Here is a 19844-nt window from a genome sequence, read left to right as displayed (position 1 = left end):
TTTATAGTGTTTTCTGCCTACAATCAGTTTCCAAACCAACTTTTTACAAGTTTTTTCCTATCATCATCATCTCCCTAGGCAACCCAAGCAACTTTTGCTCCTGCTGACCTCATCAACAGCTACTGCGTAACCAACAGCAACTCGAATGGCAATTGCTCTTACTTTTTATTGAAATAGTAGCTACTCAAGCGTACTTTCTTAATTTCACAAGTTTTTCTTGCCACTTAAATCTACTTCTCTCCACACCTAGAAACTCAATATAAGTTGACTTAAGTTATCGTAGCAATGAGCAGTCAATAATAAAAGTTTCTAGATTTTTTTAAATTTTTTTTTGTATTTTGTATTTTATATTTTCCTTTTTTACATCTTTATCCCGTTTTTTTTTTAATTTTCCATTTTATTTCCATTTTTTGTTGTTGGTATTTTGCTCTACTTTTAATTAAGTCGAGTCGCTGGCAAGTAACAATTTTGGTTTTGTTTGCCACCTTTTTCCGCATTCGTATTTACATTAGTTTGCTTAAGTTAAGTGAAGGAATAAAAAGCAAAAACAAAAACAAAACTGCGAACTTTGCTAACTATTGGATATTTTTTAGTTTTTTCCTCCATAGTTTTTCGCTTGCCAACAATAGTGCGTGTACACTTAAAGTGTCGGCAACCAGGCAGCTTAATGTTCTTTGTTTCCTGTTGTTGCTGTTATTGACTTCTAATGGCAATGTAGACTGTTGATGTTCTTATTGTTGTTTTTGCATTGCTATTGCTTTTTACCTACAAACTTCTCGCTGTTAGTCTACTTTTCGTTATTGTTGTTGTTGCTGCTCATGTCTACAAAAGTTGTAAAAATGTAAGAAACTCACAAAAAACGATCATAATAACTCAACTCTACGCAGCAGAGACACAATGAAGACTTAGCAGCGCCAACTAGCATTTCAAGTTCTGTAAAGAGATGATGAAGTGGCTTATCAGCTGGCAGCAAAAAGCACACGCTATAATAAAATGCAACAACAACGAAAAGAAATAAGACAAACTCACATGAGGGGTGAAAAAACTTTCAATGAAATCGAAAACTTCTCTTGCGGCAAGTTTCTCATAAGCACGTAAAAACTGACAAGTCGAAATCAACAATTTTGAGAAAGTGCAGAGAAAAAGGAAAAAAAACATGGAAATTAAAGAATAAAAAATTAAATGAATATTTTTTAAATAAAAAAAAAATATAAAAACTATAAAAATTCAAAAAAAGAAAAAATAAAATAACAGAAAAATGGAAAAGTTTAAAATGAAAAGTAAAATAAAATAGAAAAAAAAAAAATTGGTTTTGAAAAAAAAAATTAAAAATAAGAAATTAAAAAATAGCAGTTTTGAAAAAAAATTTCACCAAAGTGTTCAACAAGTTATCGCTTGTTATTTGCACTTTTCTATTCGCTGAATTCCCTGAAATTGGCGCCTAGAAGCTTAGACGCTTTTACAATCGTTGCTTCAAAAATTGCTGTCTGCATGTTTTCTGTTTATTTCTTTTTTTTTGGTTCACTTTTTTCTGTGTTTTTTCTTTTTCTTTGCTTTCTCTTGCATTTTCTGGTTGCAAGTTTTGTCCCGCATTCACATATCAACACCGGCTCGCTTCGCTGATTTCACTGACTCCACTGGCTTTGTCGATCTGCTTGGTTGCTTCTATTTTTTTGGTTTACTTGAACGGGCTTTCGTCACTTCTTTTTTAAAGGGTTTCTTTGCTATTTATTTTCGGTGTTTCTTGGTTATCATTGCCACCGCAACTGATACTTGCTTGTTGTTGTTGTTTTTTTTTTTTAATTTACTTGCTGTTGCTACTATCAGTGGCAAAGTGAAGTGCTTGTAGCCACGTGCCAAGCGCAACAGATTTCGTCAACAGGCGTCGAAAAGTTGCTTTAGAGGAGAGGAATGGCTATATATGGTAGTGTGCGAGAATTAAATATTTAAAAACCAAATTTTGAATGCAAAGAAGTAAGTAAGGATCTCTGAAAAGTTTGTAAAAAAAAAAATAAAAATGGTAGTAGAAAATATAGTAAAAATAATAATAGACAATGCATATAGTTCAATTACTCTGAAAAAGCTCGAAAAGTGAAGTAGAAAAAAATTATTATAAAAGGCAGTAGTTGAAAAGGCAGTAGAAAAGGTACTAAAAAAGTAGTAAGAAAAAGTGCTTAAAAATTATTAAAGCTGCAACAGAGATTTCAAATGCATCGAACTGTTGTAAGGACAATAAATAAATGATATTAAAAAGATTAAAAAACTAATAAGGGAGTAAAAATTTAGAAAGGAGTGAAAATGGTAATACAATTGCAGCCGAAAATTAGTTCACTGTGTAAAAATCATAAATGGCTAATTATAATATTACAATATACATTAAAATGTATTAGTAAAATATTTGTAAAAAGAGTTGTAGAAACTGTAAAAGCAATTTTAACTAAAAACATTCGCGTTTGCAGTAATAAAATGGCTGTAGAAAAGATTAAAATGCGTAGTAGTAGAAAAATGTAAAAATTAGTAGAAATAAAAAGTGTAGTAGGAATTCCAGCTAGAGCAGTTCTACAAAAAAAGTAATTCAACAAAAGTCCCGTGCTTTTATGTTAGTCATATTTACTACAATAGTAAAACTAGAATTTAATTTTTCAGTTAAAAAGAAATTTAATTTAATAAAATTGGTATACTTGTGCTCAGAAACTATGGTAAAAGTTATTAGTATCAAATTATAATAAAAAAAAATATTAGTGAAAGAGCTAAAGTAGGGGTAGTAAAAAAAGTGGTATACACATTAATTCAAAAAAAAGTTTTTATAATAAATATTTCCAGTAAAACATAAAATAAAGCAACAACCGAAAAAATGTATTAATTTTAGTAGTAAAAAATGGAAGTTTAAAAATGAAAAGTAAAAGTTCATAATAAAATGAAAACGTAAAGGTATGCAGTTTTTGGATTCAAAATTAATTAGTTATAATTTTCTAATAATCCAATATTTTTTAATAATCTAGTAACAGAAATAGTAGAAAAAAAGGCAAGTTTATGTTTTGAAGATGAAAATGTATGAAACCTTTTGAAACTATTTATATTAATAACTTAATAACGTATAAGGCTTTTCAGGTTCTCAAAACTCTTACTAGAAGAAATCTACAACAAAGAATATCCTCAATTTCAGCCGTTTGAACTCTTAGCAACAAACTGCACATATCGCTGTCCTTTTAGTTCCGTTCTTAGTTGTCCTGCATCAAGTACCATTTTCTCAACTTTGCAGATTGTTTTTGCCAGGGCTGTCATCATAAAAATCCAACTTGTCTGATGTAGCGTAGAGATAGGAACACTGTTGGCAGCGCGGAAGTCATATGAAAACACCGAAAGCTTTTGCCAGAAGAACAACATAACTACATACATACGTGCTTCTATAGAAGACAACAAATATAGTAGTGGTTGCAACGTTGGCTAAGTTGACAGGCAGAAACAGTGCGCCGATACAATCGTTGCTTGTGAGTAGACGATGACTTTCATTTCCGTCTCTGTGCCAGTAGGAATAACAACAAATAATAAAGAACAGACAAGGATTAACACTTAATTTTACGAAAAAATAGTTATTTAGCCGGAAAATAAGAAAATTGTATTTTTAACGAGGTGGTAAATGTTATAGGCTTGAGCCAAATTGTATGTATCTAAACTCAAACAATAATAATTGTATTACTGTGCCGCAGGCGCAGTCTGCGTTCAATCGGTTATTTATTTTAAATAAATTTTGCTTTCTTCCATCTTTCCATAGTATGGGCAAAAAATAGTAAGACTTCTGAATTTATATTTCGTAGTCTTAATTCTATGCTTACGACCCGGAAACAGACGATCAGTCGGCCGAATATCGTGGCAAAGGTGAACTAAAGCCGAAAAGAACATGGTTGTGTTGTCAGTTTTCTTCGGTTATCTAGGTGTGAAGCTATTTGTAAATTTATTTATGGGCCAACAACTCTTGGCTTTTGCACCACGGCACCGCACCGTGACATACCACCTTAATTCTTTGTAAGTTTTTCGCTAAATATTCAACCAATATCTTGCCGTAACCACCATATTTGACTGATTTATCTTTATGTGACTTCTGGCTCTTCAACAATATCATTTGAAGACATTAAACGTGATCACTTTGCTCATTTTCCGGAATTCGACTTTTCAACTGTTTCGATGATAAAAAAAAAATTTAACGCAAGTCTATTCGGGCAAAGGAATAAATTCAGAGTTTTAAAATCAAAGACACATATGGTATTTATTCTGCTTCTTTGTTGTTTACCAACTTGAATTTTTCTCTTTTGCTTCGCTTAAAGTGCAGTTATATGTATTTTACTTCCCTACTTCCGTGATAGTGCGTCCTTCGCTTGCTCGCTCCACTGCACTTGCTTCGTCGTAGTTCGCCTTCAATTCCATTGTCACATTTACAGTTACTCAACAACAACAACATTTTGTTTTTGTTATCCCTATATCTGTAGTGGCATTATTTTCAGTTTCATCTTTTGATCAAGCATTTTATTGTTATCATGGTCTTACTACCTCCACTTTTATCTGCGTTGTAGCTACTCGGTTGTCTTTGTTGTGGAACTTTCAGTTTTGTGTTGCTCATTGTTGACTTAGTTTTAGTTTACTCTGTTTATGTTTTGACTGCGTTTTTCTTTATATACAAGTTGCTTTGTTCTCAGAAAATAATGTTTTCAGTTTGGTTCTAGTTTTTTTTTTTGTAAAGAACTGGTGTTTTTGATTACTTGTTATGACAGGTTCATTGTTAGATAAATGGGGCTAATGGAATTGAAGTAAAGGGACATATTTAGTTTAAGTGAGGAAAATGGGAGGAATATAAAAAATAGATTAGAAAGAAAGGAAGGTTAAATGAATCTTCCACGCTAAAATTCTGTAAACAGAAAAGAGAGAGAGAAAACGAAAAGGTGGAGAGATAGAGGAAAAAAGACAAGATAGATAGATAGAGAGTAAAAGAGAGGCATAATGGGAGGGCAGTAAAGATCTTTAATTTGAGAGAGAGAGAGAGAGAGAGAGAGAGAGAGAGAAGAGAGAAAGGGCAATGTAAGTTAAATAATGGAAGGCAAAAAATGCTAAAACGTTCTTCTCGTGCTAAAATTTTCTAATTTAGATGAGAGTGTGTGTAGATATGGTGAGAGTTAGATAGAGTGAAACATTACGAGAAACTGACGGATATATAGAGAAAAACTAAACTGCATTGTACCGATTTTGATGGAAGAATTCCAGGTAGGTTTGATCGATGGTTGATGGAAGCTCTGAAAATGATATTTTATGAAGCATGGAAGTTTAAAATGAACTTGCTGCTTATAACAAGTGTAGAAATCACAATTTTAAGAATATATTTTGCAAAACAGAGGTGTTGATCCAGGCTTAGTGGAGTTTCACACCCTGGAAGAAAAGTACCTAAATATCAATTAAAAATCTCAAAGGCTTTAAATTGACTTGGCAAAGTTCCTTATTTACGGAGAGAAATAGTGTCTCATCATCAACACAATTGACGACAGTTTTAGCCAACCATATTGCTGAAATGGTTGAAACACTATAATTCACTTATAGTTTAAGTTATCGTTATTAGCTCATAACCAGGTATAATATTATATGAGCATAACCTATTTTTTGGACAAACTTCCACTTGAATTGCTCCAATAAACTTCATGGCATTGAGAATCAGAATCATCGTTGCTGATATGTAACTTCACAGTCCGAATATTTTTTCAAAAAGGATAAAGCGTTTTAAATTTTTATAAATTGTTCATTCGTTTACCTTATTATTTATAGGCTTTAGGCAGGCTATCACTTGAGTTTCAGTCTTAAATGTGATGGCATATAAAATCAAATTAATTATATGCTTTGAAGAACTCTTAAAGCATAATTAAAGATGTTTAATTATTTTTTATTGAATCTGGTTTATTGTAGAGGGAAGACAACTTTGGATGGTTTTGTCATACTTTGTGCAATTTTTTTGTTTTAATTGTGATTGAAAATGTTCTATTCAAGATCTAGGTTGGTTTTGTAAGTGAAAGATGAAAACCGGAAGATGTCGTTAAAATTTTCTACCATTATTAATGAAGAACAAGAACTTAATGATTAAGGGTTTACTCACAATACAACGGCTCATATATGTAGCATTAGATAATGAAGTTCCACTTCAGGGTTGTATTATAGTATATTTTTATTTTTCTTATCACTTCTTTAATGGTATCTTCAAGCATCCTATTATCTTCTTACATAAAAAGTTCGCTATGGAACTCGAGAATTAATTCGGAGAAGCCACAAAAACTAGTGTCCTATTAAGCTTTGGAATATATCGTAATGCATTCATTATTGAAGACTAGAAATTGTGTTTCTTTCACTAGGCAAAGGAGGCACTTTTTTGGCAACTAATTTCGACTACTAAAATTAACGCTCTCTTCTTCCATAAATTTATTTTTTAAATAATATGCTAGCTCCTAGACTTCCAACATCTAACAGCTGCTCGAAAACACACTTGGCTTCCGAAAATTGCCAAGAAGCAACAATTAAGTTCAACTCGAAAAGATGACGGAGGACAGCAGTCAACAAAGCGCCATTCCACACATACCAATAAACACACAGTAAGGAATTAAGTTGGCTGCTGTGCAGTGGTGTAGTGCAAGTGGCATATATGCTTGGTGCTTGGTGTTGTTAACCTATATATGTATATGTGTTTGCATAACTTAAGCTCTCGAGCATTGCTCTACAAAGTAACATTACATCACTTGTGTCCTTCGAAGTAAATAGTAAGTTTGCGCAAACTTTTTCCCCTTCCCCAGTACGGCTTGACACGCAATAGTGGACTCCCTACGTACCACTTTCCGAACAATTTTTCTTTTTCTGTGTGCTCGCAACAACTGTTAAATCTTTTGTTTGCCGCCGCTGATATTCATCGGCAGTTCTGTTGCCACTAAGTTTTGGTTGGCGGCCGAGCTTTGTGTGCTGTATGCCGGGGCGTATGAGTAACCTCAACATATGTCTGTGTGAAATGAAAAGAAAAGAAATGGAAAAAAAAAACAAGAACAACAACTAAGCGTATGGAATTTGCATTTGCAATCAACAGACAACAACAACAATTATAAAAGGTACAACAACAACCAATGTAAACAAAAGAAAAACAAATAAAAACACAACAACAAAAAATATAAATACAACAAAAAAAATGAAGGCACAAGCAGTGCACAGCGAGCAATTCAAATTTGGCAGAAACCAAACTGCAGCAGATAAGAGTGGCAAGTAGCGTAAAAACAAAACAACAACGGCAAATATGCAAATAGTACACAAGTAAAATACAAATATAGAAACAAATGCAATAAGGCAAAGCAAGCAAAGTCGCTGAGTTGAGTAACTTTGCACAAAAACGAAAACAACAGCAACAATAAGCAAAGTAAGCGCTTTACAAGTAAACTTGATAAACAGCAAACTCTGCCTAGGAAATGCCAAGGAAATACAATCAAATGGCCGCATCTTGCAACACACCAGTTTATTCCGTTGGGTGACCCGAAGTGCGGGCCTACAGGGTTGCCAGGCGTAAATTCTTCAGCAGGCAAATTCTGCCCGGAAGTCGGTAAAGTGTGCGGTTTTGAAAGACGCTATGCACTTCCATTCAGGCCGAAGAATTTAATCGCAAGTAAAGTGTGCTAAAAGTGGTTACATTGTGCAACATCAATATGCTGCGCGCTCTCCACAAGAACTAGCTACAGTGCATTAAAATGTATCTTCCACAAATGACAGCTCTGAAAATCTTCAGTCAAATTTATATCTTTTTATGTACTTATTTGGTTCTGTGGTGCGCAATAAGCGAACAAATAACAAAAAATACTGCAAAAAACAACAAATGTTGCAATGCAACAACAAAACATCAGCACTAAAGTAGTATGAATATTTGCCTTTGTAAGTAGGCAACCCAGATATATGAATAAAAATACACAGATCTCCATTTTTATGCTGCAATTGCCAGCCATATGCCTATAACCTCTAGCTGCTAGAATATGCAATGATTGCAATGGCAGCAGGTTGTATTTGCACAACAGGCCACAAAGTGCTGTATAAAAGCATTCTGCATACAAAATGCACAATTTTTACTCGAAAATACTATATCCAGTGATCATTTGTACATATATGTATGTATATACATATGTATATAAGTATAAAATTTTAAATTATGTAAAATTGCAAATGGGAAATGTTGCAACAAAGCTTTTGCTTTACTTTGTTAGAAGGTGTAACTCTTTTAAGGCAGAGTTGCCACTTTTAACAAAACTTGGAAATTAGTTTTTTTTTAAGCCACAAACTTTCTATTATTAAAAAATATATATAATTTTTTGGATATATGTAGTTTGCCACTTATTTTTGATTAAATTCACAAAAAATATTTATATTTTTATATAGTTTTATTTGAAAAGCCATACCGAGAAATTAAAATTTATACATTTTTTTCACTTTAAACTACCGATTTTTTCAAATTCAAATTACTATTTTAATTAAAAAAAGCTTGTGGCAACTCTTGAAAAATAAATTCAATTTTATAATATTTTGGTGTACGAATTTTTTCGTGATAGTGAATGATATTCGAATAAAAAGTTTAAAACATAAATTTTCATTCAAAAAAATGTGGCAACTCTAGAAAAATAAACTACATTTTAAAATCACTTCAGAATATTTATTAAATTTCTTCTTTCTTGTTAGCCAATGACATTGGCATAAAAAATGTTGAACTTTCTATTTGCATAAAAAAATTATAGGACAACTTTTGAAAAATAAATACAGTTTATGGTATGACATTCGAATATAAAGTTTTCAATTTTCGTTTTAATTAAAAAAAAGTATATTGCGACCATTGGTAAATAAATTACATTTTACAATACCTTTAGAATATGAATTTCGTTGTGTTATTCGTATAAATGAAAAACTTCTGATTTATTTAAAACAAGGTTACCACATTTTGAAAAAAATAAACGCATTTATCTTTTTGTATTAATCAATGACATTCAGATAAAAAGATTTTGACTTTTTATTTTAATTTAAAATAAATTATGGCTCCACTCTTCAAAAATAAACTAAATTTTAAAATATATACAATGTGGTTTTTAAAATATAAAAAAAAAAATTATAATAACTTTAGATTGACGCTTTTTTCGTTATAATAAAATTCATATAAAATAAGTTTAAAACTTGTAGTTTATTAAAAACAGGTTTATCCAATTTTGAAAAAATTATCGGAACTATTCAAAAAGTATGCACAAAGTATTTTATTATAAAAATTATCGGTATTAATATTTTCTATATACTATATGAATAAATTGCTGCCTAACTTTGCAAAATGAATTACCGACCACTTTCACAGTCGTTAAATAAAAAATGCTTTAATTAAAATGTACAATAATTTTAGTTTAAGGTTTATTTAGCGCAAGTATTAAATACAAAGTTGTGTTGGAAATTCAAGTGTACGGAGCGGGGTGGATATAGTTCCCAAACCGAGTGATAGCAGGAGATATCGATGTGGCGCCGCGTAGGATCGATACGTTGAAGCGCGGGGATCAGTCGAGGAAGAAATATTGAAAAGCGAATGTGTGTATTCGAATGTTGACGTGCGATGATCGTCTCCTATCCTGTTGTCCATCCTTTTTGTTTAGTGGGTAGGGGTACAGGTGTGGTGAGTTGTGTTTTAGTGTCATCAGCTGTGGTGAATTGCGCCGTTGTTTAGGATGCGTCAGTTTTACCGGGTAGAGGGGTGGATGCTTAACTCATTTAAACACTATATAATTATTAATTTTTTTACGAATCTTATAAAAAAGTATGGCAACTCCATTTTTTTTCAATTTATCAGTTAACAATTATTTCGAAAGTATATGGTTTCAGAATATAATGTGGAATATTGAAAATTGTATTCGTTGATGACCTCAGTTTTATCTATATATGGCAACCTTATACAAATAAGTTTAAATAAATTTATTTTTATGGTTAAAAAATATCTGGATCGATTTTTTTTTTCAATACACATACTATATATGTTTAAAGTATAACTTATTACAACTTCTGACCCATAAATAAATTTTACTAATGTCAAATAAATATCTTTTGTCATTACAGGTAAGCACCAATGCGTTCGGAATAGTATAATAATATAGTTTGGTTGAAAACATTGCTGGTGAGTTTCAATAAATTTTCGCAGTTGTTGTATTTATATTATCAAGTTGTTGTTGTAATGTTTTCTGTGCAAGTGATGATAAGTTCCACGAGTGATCCAAGAAACAAATCCTAAAATTTATTGAGTCGGCAACGAGGCAAGTTCACATAACTTTACCGTTACTAAAAATATCTAACCTTTTTCTCAAAAACGTAGGATCTCTTTATTTTTAGTCCATTTTCCTTTGCTTCTTCATCAATCTCTCCATTTACTAGTAACTATACCTAAAATACTGCTTTTTATTACCTTACGAATATCCACTCTAATCCAGAGTTTCTTTTTATGCTATAAACACTCATTTCTGATTTTTGCCTATACCTCAGCCTTGTAGATTTAAATTTTAATCATATCTCTTTGTGTATTTTGTGCAACGGAAAATCAAAATGCAATAACGGCATATTTTGTAGCAGCAGCACCAGCATTATAAGCAACACGGCACAAGCTGGCTTTAGCTGCATTTTGAGGAAGCATAAAATCAAAGATACAAAAATTTACGAATCTGTATTTTATTTCACTACACACTCGTAGTTTTCTTTAGCGCCCAATCCACTCACACTTTCTCTTTTCCTTTTCCAGCTGCCTCGCTCTCCCCTCATACTTTCTCTTCCAGCTGCCTAGCAAAGCTCCTACTTGCCTGCTTAGCCTAGCCGGTTGTTCGTTCTAAATCTTTCATTTCGTGCGAATTATTTTCGAACTTTTGGTAGATAAGATATTTCGTTTCATTGCATATAATTGGGAATGCAAAAGATAGCATAAACCCACATTTTTGCATACTTCATAGCATTGTAGTCAATCAGTTGAAAGGAAATATTTCTTGCTACCAATACCCGTCACATCCGTTTGATTTACGGTGTTGAAAGTGTGAAAATTTAGTTTGTTTAAACCAATTAATCATGAGAGAAATAAGTCGGAATTTGTTGTGATATGGAAATATTTTTGAGAGAATGCAGCATTGAAACGGACAAATTTGAAAATTATCAGATTTAATGGCTTTAATTTCTACAACTGGTATAAAAATCCTTCTTGGAAAGGGAAAGAGTAGTTCGCCAAGAAAAGGTGCGCCAAATTATTAAACTATTTTTTAACACAATTTTCAAACCTCTTCGCGGACCACGTGTAGATTTTGAATGACTCGAAAGCTTAGATTCGATAAAATAAGATAAGTATTTTTTATCACTGATCTACATATCTATGAAAAGCGAAAATTATAAAGCTAGAATAGCGTGGGTCTGTTTGAGATCCTCATCGCACAAACTGACTTGAGACTGAATTTAAAATGAAAGAGAAAAATTACAAAAGTAGTGTTCAGATGAAGTTAGATCCTAGTAGTCTAGTAGTCTTCGCTGGTCTACTAATATATACCATAGTTGGTGCTCACCAAGAGATTCAGATTTCGTTTGAAGTTTTTAAATTGTATCGTTTCCACTTTAAAATGCCCGAAAATTATAGAATGAATAAAAAATCTTCTTTCAACTTAGGCAGCTTCGATTGTTTTTGGGCTGTTTTTGTTAGCACTGCCCAAGTCGTTTCGATGTCGATTCAATTGATTTGTAGCTCTAATTATACCAATAATTTTACTTTACAGTTTCATTTTTGACAACCACAATAGTTTTTTTGTAGGTCTAAACTTTTTTAAAAAAAAATCGAAGTTTTCAAAATTCTGATGGAAAAATGCAGAATGATGTCCCTAAAGATGATCGATTTGTAATTTTAAATCGAAAATTGTCATTGATAAAGTTCTTGGCCGAATATAAACTTCTTAACAGTTTTTGTTTAAATATAAATACTTGTATTTTGGTTTCGTAATCAAACTCTCTTCAATGTTTTCAGAGACTGAGAAAGATAAAAAAACGCATTATTTAGACGTTAATGAAAATATTTTGTGAAGTTACAGAATGAATGCGTAGGAAAAAGAGAGCACTAGATACTGCCAAAAAAACTGTTTAAAGTCAAGTAATTTAGACTCTAAGTGAGCAAGAGAGAGAAGAAGAAATTGGCAGGAAATGTGAGAGAGCTATTGCTTGCAGCATTTTTCTGACGTCATGTTAGCTCAATTTTAATTTAGAACGAATTCAAGCCATGCAAATATTTGCTTTCAACACTGTTGACACATGGTCTATATGTACAAATGTTTTCTTGTTCTCGGCCACAATGACAGAATAAAAACCTCATAAAAACTCTTTTGTTACTTGAAGGCATGCGTAAATTGAGAGAAGGGCTTCAAAAAATAATGAAAATTCAAGAAAATGAAAACCATATAAAATATGTAAATTGCTAGCGGAGAAATGGCCTGCAGCTATTTGTACCTTTGCCCCACACATCCTAACTCATTCATAAACGCATATGTAAAGGTAGCATATATAATATACACGCACATATGCAGTAGTAATCGTTACATACATACCTACATATGCAGTTGTCCTACACTTAACTACTCATATTTCTGTTTGCCTCTGCGCTCATGGTAAACTCTTTACGTATGCGGCTGGCGCAGGGCTCTTACGCAGCACATAACAAATATGCTTACAAAGAGACAAAAGTCGACAAATACCTACAAGCGCATATGTAGATATGTAAATGTAAATCAAATGGCCTAAAACTGTTGAGAAATAAGAAAAAACGTTAACAGAAGCTTTAATACCTTCCACAGTTGCATTTATTATAGCATAATAAAGTAAAAAAAAATATTTTTATCTTGTTTTTATTGACAGCTGTATTCTAAGTTGATCCAGAAGCGGCGATTCGGAGAAACGAACAACTTTTTATTGAAACAAATTAATTGCAAAATTTCTTATCGATATCTCCAAAACTGAGCGCCTATTTTGCGTATATACAGACAGACGAATTTAGCTAAATCAACTAGGATAGTGTCGATGATCATATATAGACTTCATAGACTTAATATGCCCTGTACAGGGTATAAAAATACACGCTGGTTGAGTTGAGGTTGAGGTTGAGTAATAGTGCAGCTGTGAGAAAGTCGGCATAGAACGCGGCAGTCAGCAGTCAGTAAGTCTGTCTGCTAGGTTTATGTGTGGGTGTAATGGAAAGTTGAAGGATATTGGCATAAAGTTATGCAAGCAGACGCACACAATTGCACATTTTCACACACATGCATACATTCAGATGCGGTCAAGGCAACTGCGGCTGGCTGAACACTGATAGATGGTTAATGGCTAGTGCCGCAGCGAAGAGGCAATGGAAAACTTTATGACGCTTAGAGCAATGAAGCGTTTGCTAGCGTTTGCAAGTAGTTTACTCACTGCAGGTGCAGGTAGTCGCCTTAAGAACTGTTAGTTGCGTGTATTGACGCGTTGCTGAAGCCAAAGCAGCACAGTTTTAACTGTCCGCTAGGCTTATGAGTAGCAGATGCTTGGCCACAGTTGCTCTATTACTATTGTTGCGCATAGCTTTTACTGGCTTTTTCTAGCAATATTTCATCGCTTTTGTTGGCTTGTGTTTTTTGTTTTTGCTGCCATGCTTATTTCATCGACTTCGCGGTATGCGCAAAGCGCAAGCGGCTAGAAAATTAATTAAGTGTGTGCTGGTGATAGAGAATACGGCAAAAGCAAGAAAGAAAAAAACAAGAAAAAAAATTTTGAAAAATTCGAAAAATCTCTTTCTAACTTTTATGAGCTCGTTGTTGCATTGCAGTGATTGCTTGCAATCATTGTTGCGTTAAGCCAATGGCTAGCGATTGAGTTACGAGCTGCTCTGATTGCGGGCGAGGTGGAGTGTGTGGTGGAAAAGACGTATGAGAGAATTCTTAAAAAAGCTATTAAAAGTGGTGGCACCGGCGGCTGTTGTTGTAGATATGAGTGCGACAAATCGTATACGTAACGAAAGAATGTTGCGTATACGCCCCGTCTATTTGGTAATTTATTGCGTAGAAATTTTTTATGCGCTTTGCTATCGTTGTTTGAAGACTTAGTAGTTGCAGTGTAGCTTCCAAAAGCGCCAAACGAGTATGTGCAGGAATTTCGGAGATTTGGTGGAATAACATAGTTGAAAAGTGGCAGATTGACTCGTTCTAACGCTACTAACTTAGTTGAGTCATAAATTTGTGTAATGGCTTTTGAAAAAAAAAATGTCTCGCGAATCGTTTTTGAAACGTAACTGATGATGTTCATACTACAATCATCAAATATTGCGGTAGCATACAATACCATATATATCGTAAAATAATTATTTGCCTTAAAACCAACGACTGCTTCATATAGACCAAAGTAGCTACATTAGTTTTCAATAAAACGTTATTTATTGACCATAGAAACTTCACTGAAAGCAACTTTGTTACTCTTTCCCTTCAAAGGAAGGATTAAAATCGCTAATAAATGAAGCATCCCTTGAGTTTTTGATAGGAAATCCTTATATAAAACGAAAAAAAATCTATGAAAGGTCTCTTATCTTCATAGTGAATACAATTGCTTAAGCCGGAAACTCACCATCGCCAACCAGATATCAATATTCATGGTATACAATCTCGTTTTTGCCCGAAGTCTTATACAATATTTCTCGACTTCTTTGTTCTTATTGGTGTTTTAATACCGACCTTAGCTTCAACGTTTTAAACTCCATCTTCATTAAGTTTGGCATAGATTATTAGCCAAGATATTGCCGTAATCTCCGAACAAATCGCACAAATATAGTATGTAGCTGCCATACAAACTGATCGATCAAGCTCTAATCTTGTATGGATGACTTTTTTTCACAAGTATCTTCATGAAATTTAGATGAATTATCAAGGCATTGTAATAATATCCGAATAAACTATTTAGATCAGACCACTAGAGCATACTTGTATAGCTGTCATTTAAACTGAACAATCTAGTTAAAAAAAAACAATCTTTTAGCATAAAAGTGCACGCTATAAGAAATGAAGATGTAAAGGGTATTCGCTTAGCAGCTTTCAAATAGCTTTCTTTCCGTTTTTAAACTAAGAAGTGTTAATTTTTGCACTAAAATGACAACTATGAGCAGATACTGCATTCAACTTTTGCTTCAACAATACCTTTAATGAGCTTACGTTACTTCTCATTTCTCTACATATATTTCACTTTTCAAATTTTTGCTTCATTTGAGACGTTGTGACTTCAACTTCCAGACATCACACTTCAGCGTCGTATTTCCGTGTTTTACTCCATTTCAACGTTTACTTGGAAATCAAATTTGTAGCCACTTTGATGCTATTAGTGACACGGTAGGCAATGCTTTTAGTGGCAATTGCTAAGTGCCTCGCGAGACGAGTGACTCTCTAGGCGCTTCTCAACACGTCTTTTAGCGCTGAACTTTTCTTTGCTCTTTTTCTGTCTTTATTTTCTTTGTCCAGCACCTAGTCTTTTTTTGTTTTTCTAAGTTTTTGTCTCCGCATTTTTCGTTTTTCTTTTGTAAACTTTTTTAGCATTTGACCGTTATAATGCACTTTTTGCGCTTTTTGTGCAACGAAACTTCTTTAAGCTGTTGTGGTATTGCATTTTTTATGCCACAAGTGATTTAATTTCGCTAGCTCTAAGTTTTGGTCGACTTGTTTCGTAGTTTATTTGCTTTGTTATGCATTAGCAGTTTTTTTCATTGCTTTGTATTTGTTGTAATGACAATTTCAATTTTATTTATTGTTCTAATTCTTTGTATTTCTCAATTTTTTTGTGGTTGTTCTTTTTTTTGGTTTGTTTTGTAGTTCTGAGCAGTTAATCTAGTTTGAATGAACTGTTTTGGGTCTATGAACCGTTTTGTAAGATGACATGTTGACATTTTGAAGATAATTGCTTTACGTCAATCTCATAGAAACCCTTATCACTATTGGCTCTAAGCAAGGACAAACGATTTTTTCGAATTATCACCAGCAAAAGCAATCCTAAAAAACAGGAAAAACTTTCATTCTCCCGGTGTTAGGTTCGAAACATGAGCTGTATGCAAAAGAACCTCCTAAGCCTCAATAGCCCCTTAGGAAAGAAAACTTAAATACTTTTATTCTTTTGAATAAAAGGGGGAGATGGAGATGGATCTCTACCTCAATTCTCACCCTGATTTCTTTGATGTTGATCTATGATTAAATCGTATTCAGTTTCAGTAGACAATAGAAAATGTAGAAAGATATCTATCTCGCAATAAGTGAAAGATAACGTAAGCAAATTGGCGAAGTTTAAACACTATCAAAAGTAACTGTTAAAACAGTGGACTTCTTCCGGCGAACTTTCTTCGAAGAAAAAGAAGAGCCTAAGTACGAATACATTCTACATCGGGCCAAGATTGACATAACTGATGCTCTATAAAACAGCAGAGAGAACACTATTGAAGCTTTCTGAAGGGGCCACAAACCAACATTCAACCTCCCAAAGCTTCAGAGCCCTTAAAATTAAAGGAAAAAGAAAAAAAACTCGTCGTAGAAAACGGAAGTTAAGCTTGTTTTACACACTTCTAGCTTTGAGACTTCAATTACGCACAATTTGACAGCCACCTGTGCATTTTAAAGCTCCTCTCGATTGAGCTCATAGTGCTTGACGCGCACCACACAAACACCCTTAAGACAACGCTAACTTCAAGAAGGCCTATCAAGCGTTTTACTCGAGTGGTTTCTGAAAAGGCAAGCGTAGGCTGGACGCATTCTCGTTGGTCTCGTTTTAATTTTTTTTTATTTTGCAGCATTACTGTCGCTTCTTTAACGCGCGTGTTGTACTCACTTGCCAGATGCCGCGTTCCATATATAGAAGTACAGCTGCACCCACATACGCACTACTTGAAAGCGTGTTGAGAGCGAGCTTTGCTTGTATTTTCCCTATACGAGGTTGGCTTCGTAGTAGAAGTAGTAGCCATACCAAAGGACCTGAAGAAGAGGGGTGCTAAAAGTCATATATGAGCTGACTGACTGACTGCTGTAATGTTGTTAGCTGCCATGCACATATGCCACAAACAACTATAAAATGCATGGACGTGAATTCTTTGTATATGTGTGTGTGGAATTCTCCGTAGGTTACCAATCCCCACCGCCATTGTCAAGTGTAAGCCGCCCGCAACCTTTGTTCACTATTTACCTACACTCAGAGTTACAGCCACACAATCATACAAATAAAAATACTCACGCACATATGTATATACAAAATACCCTTCCACACACCCACATATAAGTAGCTATCTACTTAGTGCCGCTATGTGTCATTTAAGCTGCACTTTGAGTCCAACATCGCGCGTTTGTGTAGCAAGTTCAGTGTTGCCGCCAAAGGGCGCTGTTTTCACTAAGCTGTTGCTGCTGCCTTCGCTGCTAGCGTGCGATGCATGACAAATTTCCGCGCGATATTTTCATGCAATCACGTGTATATCTGTCTGTACGTTTATTTGTACAACAGCGTTGCTTTTTAATTTCTTTGTAGCAGCGTTATTGTTAATGCCTTCCTTCATTCTTCGTCGCTGCTGTTTATGGCATTGTTGCACGCGTTGCCGCAACCAAAGTGGCAGTGCAATTTTTGTGTAGTTTCTCTATCTTTCTCCCTCACTCTGATTTCCCTTTTATTCTGCTGCGCTTAACACCCGCTTCCCGTTCAAATTTTGGCTTCGGATCCTGTGTCTGATTTAAGCATGTTTTCTGACGTCGTTGGCAACAATAGCGTAGAAAAGAGAGAAAAAAGCACAACAACAACGTTCAGAAAATAATAAAAAGCAACAACACCAAAGGCAATAATCTTTAGTAGGTGCCAAGAAGTCAAAAGAGCAGCAGCAATGTGTCGTACAAACCGAGATTTGTGGGTTACTGGAGACATTATGTGACTGGCTGGAACGTACCCTATAAAAAATAAGGTTGTGGGAAGCAAATACTTTCCAAAATAAGCAAAACATATAACCGGTTCTTAGGTTTCAAGTGAAGGTGGCTGCTAGCTCAAGGATCTACTCCACCGCAATGCAGCATCGTCCAGAGAGGCCGTGCGGTTATACTGACTTTGAGCTCGCTGGAGATTGAAATATCGCGGTCGACACAACTTTTAACAAACGCTTAATAAATTTGTGGTAAATTTAAAACGCTTCTTCGAACTATGAGGATCTGGTGATCCACTTTTAGGAGTATAAGAAGCTTTGATTCGTTTTTTTATAAAACACATAATTAATTTATAAAACATATGATTCATATAGGATTCAAAAGTTAGTCCTATATGAGCTCTGCCTGTATGATAATGCTATCCAAAGTACAAGTTCCGACCAAATGGTTTCATATCAGTTCAATCTCGTACTCTAAAATAATCTGAGAAGAGATGCCGATAGAATTATTGTATATTTTTCAATGAGATGTGATCACAAGAAGACCAAGGTGTCGATCCTTGAGCTTTCTTTTGTCATTATTAAAATATTTTTCTTAGGTATCACAGTTACATTAGTTGAATCAATAGCAGGAATTAAAATGGAATGTAAGGAGATAAAGAAGAATGAAAAAGTGAATAAATATAAATCACTGGACTTTTCAAGATGGATCTTGAAACAAGACGGATCTATATACATAAGTTTCTTTAACTACAAATAGTCTTACGAAAGTCACGGGAGTTAAAAAAAAAATTAGTAAAACTTCTTCTTCTTGTATCATCAGCTGTTTCCATTTCAATCTGCACTTGATACGAATTTCTCACAGCGTCTACTGTCACGTCACCGTCAGCATTTTGCAACACAATCTGCAGCGACGTGAAGCCAAGTCAAGTCAACTCATGCCAAGACAAGTTGCGAAAGCACACATCTACCTGAAAATATGGTAAAGAGGTTAAAGCACAACTGCAACATATTGCCTCAACGCGTTTGTAGCTATGTGCTTAGCATAATGCGCGATCGCAGTCTTACCTGTCGACTGAAATGCACCTCAACTACTTACCTAAACCTGTCAACCGAAAACAGACAAAAGGAATGAAAGTGAACAGGAAGCGCGTCAAATCGCGACTGATGTCACAAAAATCGTGAGACATCTTGACGCTGATGTACACGTCCGTCTAAAGCCAGGCAGATCTTAACACAGCTTACAATCGCGAATTCGTCGCTACCATGGCGCTATGCGGTTAGCGTTGAGTGTTAACGGAGCTTGCATGTATTTTATCATCACTACATGCCGCTTATGGCTTGATGTAAGGCTCTTTATAGTTTTTATGACAGTTAGCACGTCACTGCTGGTTGGCCCAGCTGATATGTTACAGCTTTTTTTGTTTTGCTCTGCCTTACCTTGCCTTACGTTACGTCGTACTTCGCTTTTCTCACACCCCAATTAACTTCCGTCCGCTTATGTTGTTCAACGGATTCGTTAAACTATTGTCACCGCGCTTTGCCTCGTCATGCTGCCTTTGCCTGCTCCTATATTTGTAGACTCTCCAAGCAATTTAGGTGCTTCCGATTGTCTCTCGTTGTATGGCACATCGCGCCGTCATACCGTTGTCGGTTTGCTGTCTTGCTATCGAAATTGGTCGTCAACGCGAAATTTTCCAAAAATTCTGCCGCTGCAGCTGCTGCCTTTAGGGCCTTGGTGGTGGTAAACCGAAAGCGGAGCTTCGGTATGCAGGGTACTTTTGCCTCAAATTAAACGCAATCAACTGTAAGCAGCTATTTAAGTAGATTAGTTAGCGCGAAACAATCCAAGCAATTGGTACCGTTA

General features: G+C 34.4%; 1 protein-coding gene across 1 annotated transcript in view; it reads left to right on the top strand.

Moving 5' to 3' along the window:
• The window catches only part of LOC126762825 (Ig-like and fibronectin type-III domain-containing protein 2), a gene marked incomplete at its 3' end in the record, with an annotated part of 186653 nt that overhangs the window by 135583 nt on the left and 31226 nt on the right, over window positions 1–19844 (top strand). The window lies entirely within an intron of this gene.

Source organism: Bactrocera neohumeralis, chromosome 6 (assembly GCF_024586455.1).
Source record: "Bactrocera neohumeralis isolate Rockhampton chromosome 6, APGP_CSIRO_Bneo_wtdbg2-racon-allhic-juicebox.fasta_v2, whole genome shotgun sequence".
In the NCBI taxonomy this organism is placed as follows: Eukaryota; Metazoa; Arthropoda; class Insecta; order Diptera; family Tephritidae; genus Bactrocera; species Bactrocera neohumeralis.
Note: the sequence above shows the minus strand (reverse complement) of the source record. Positions and strands in the feature narration are given on the sequence as shown.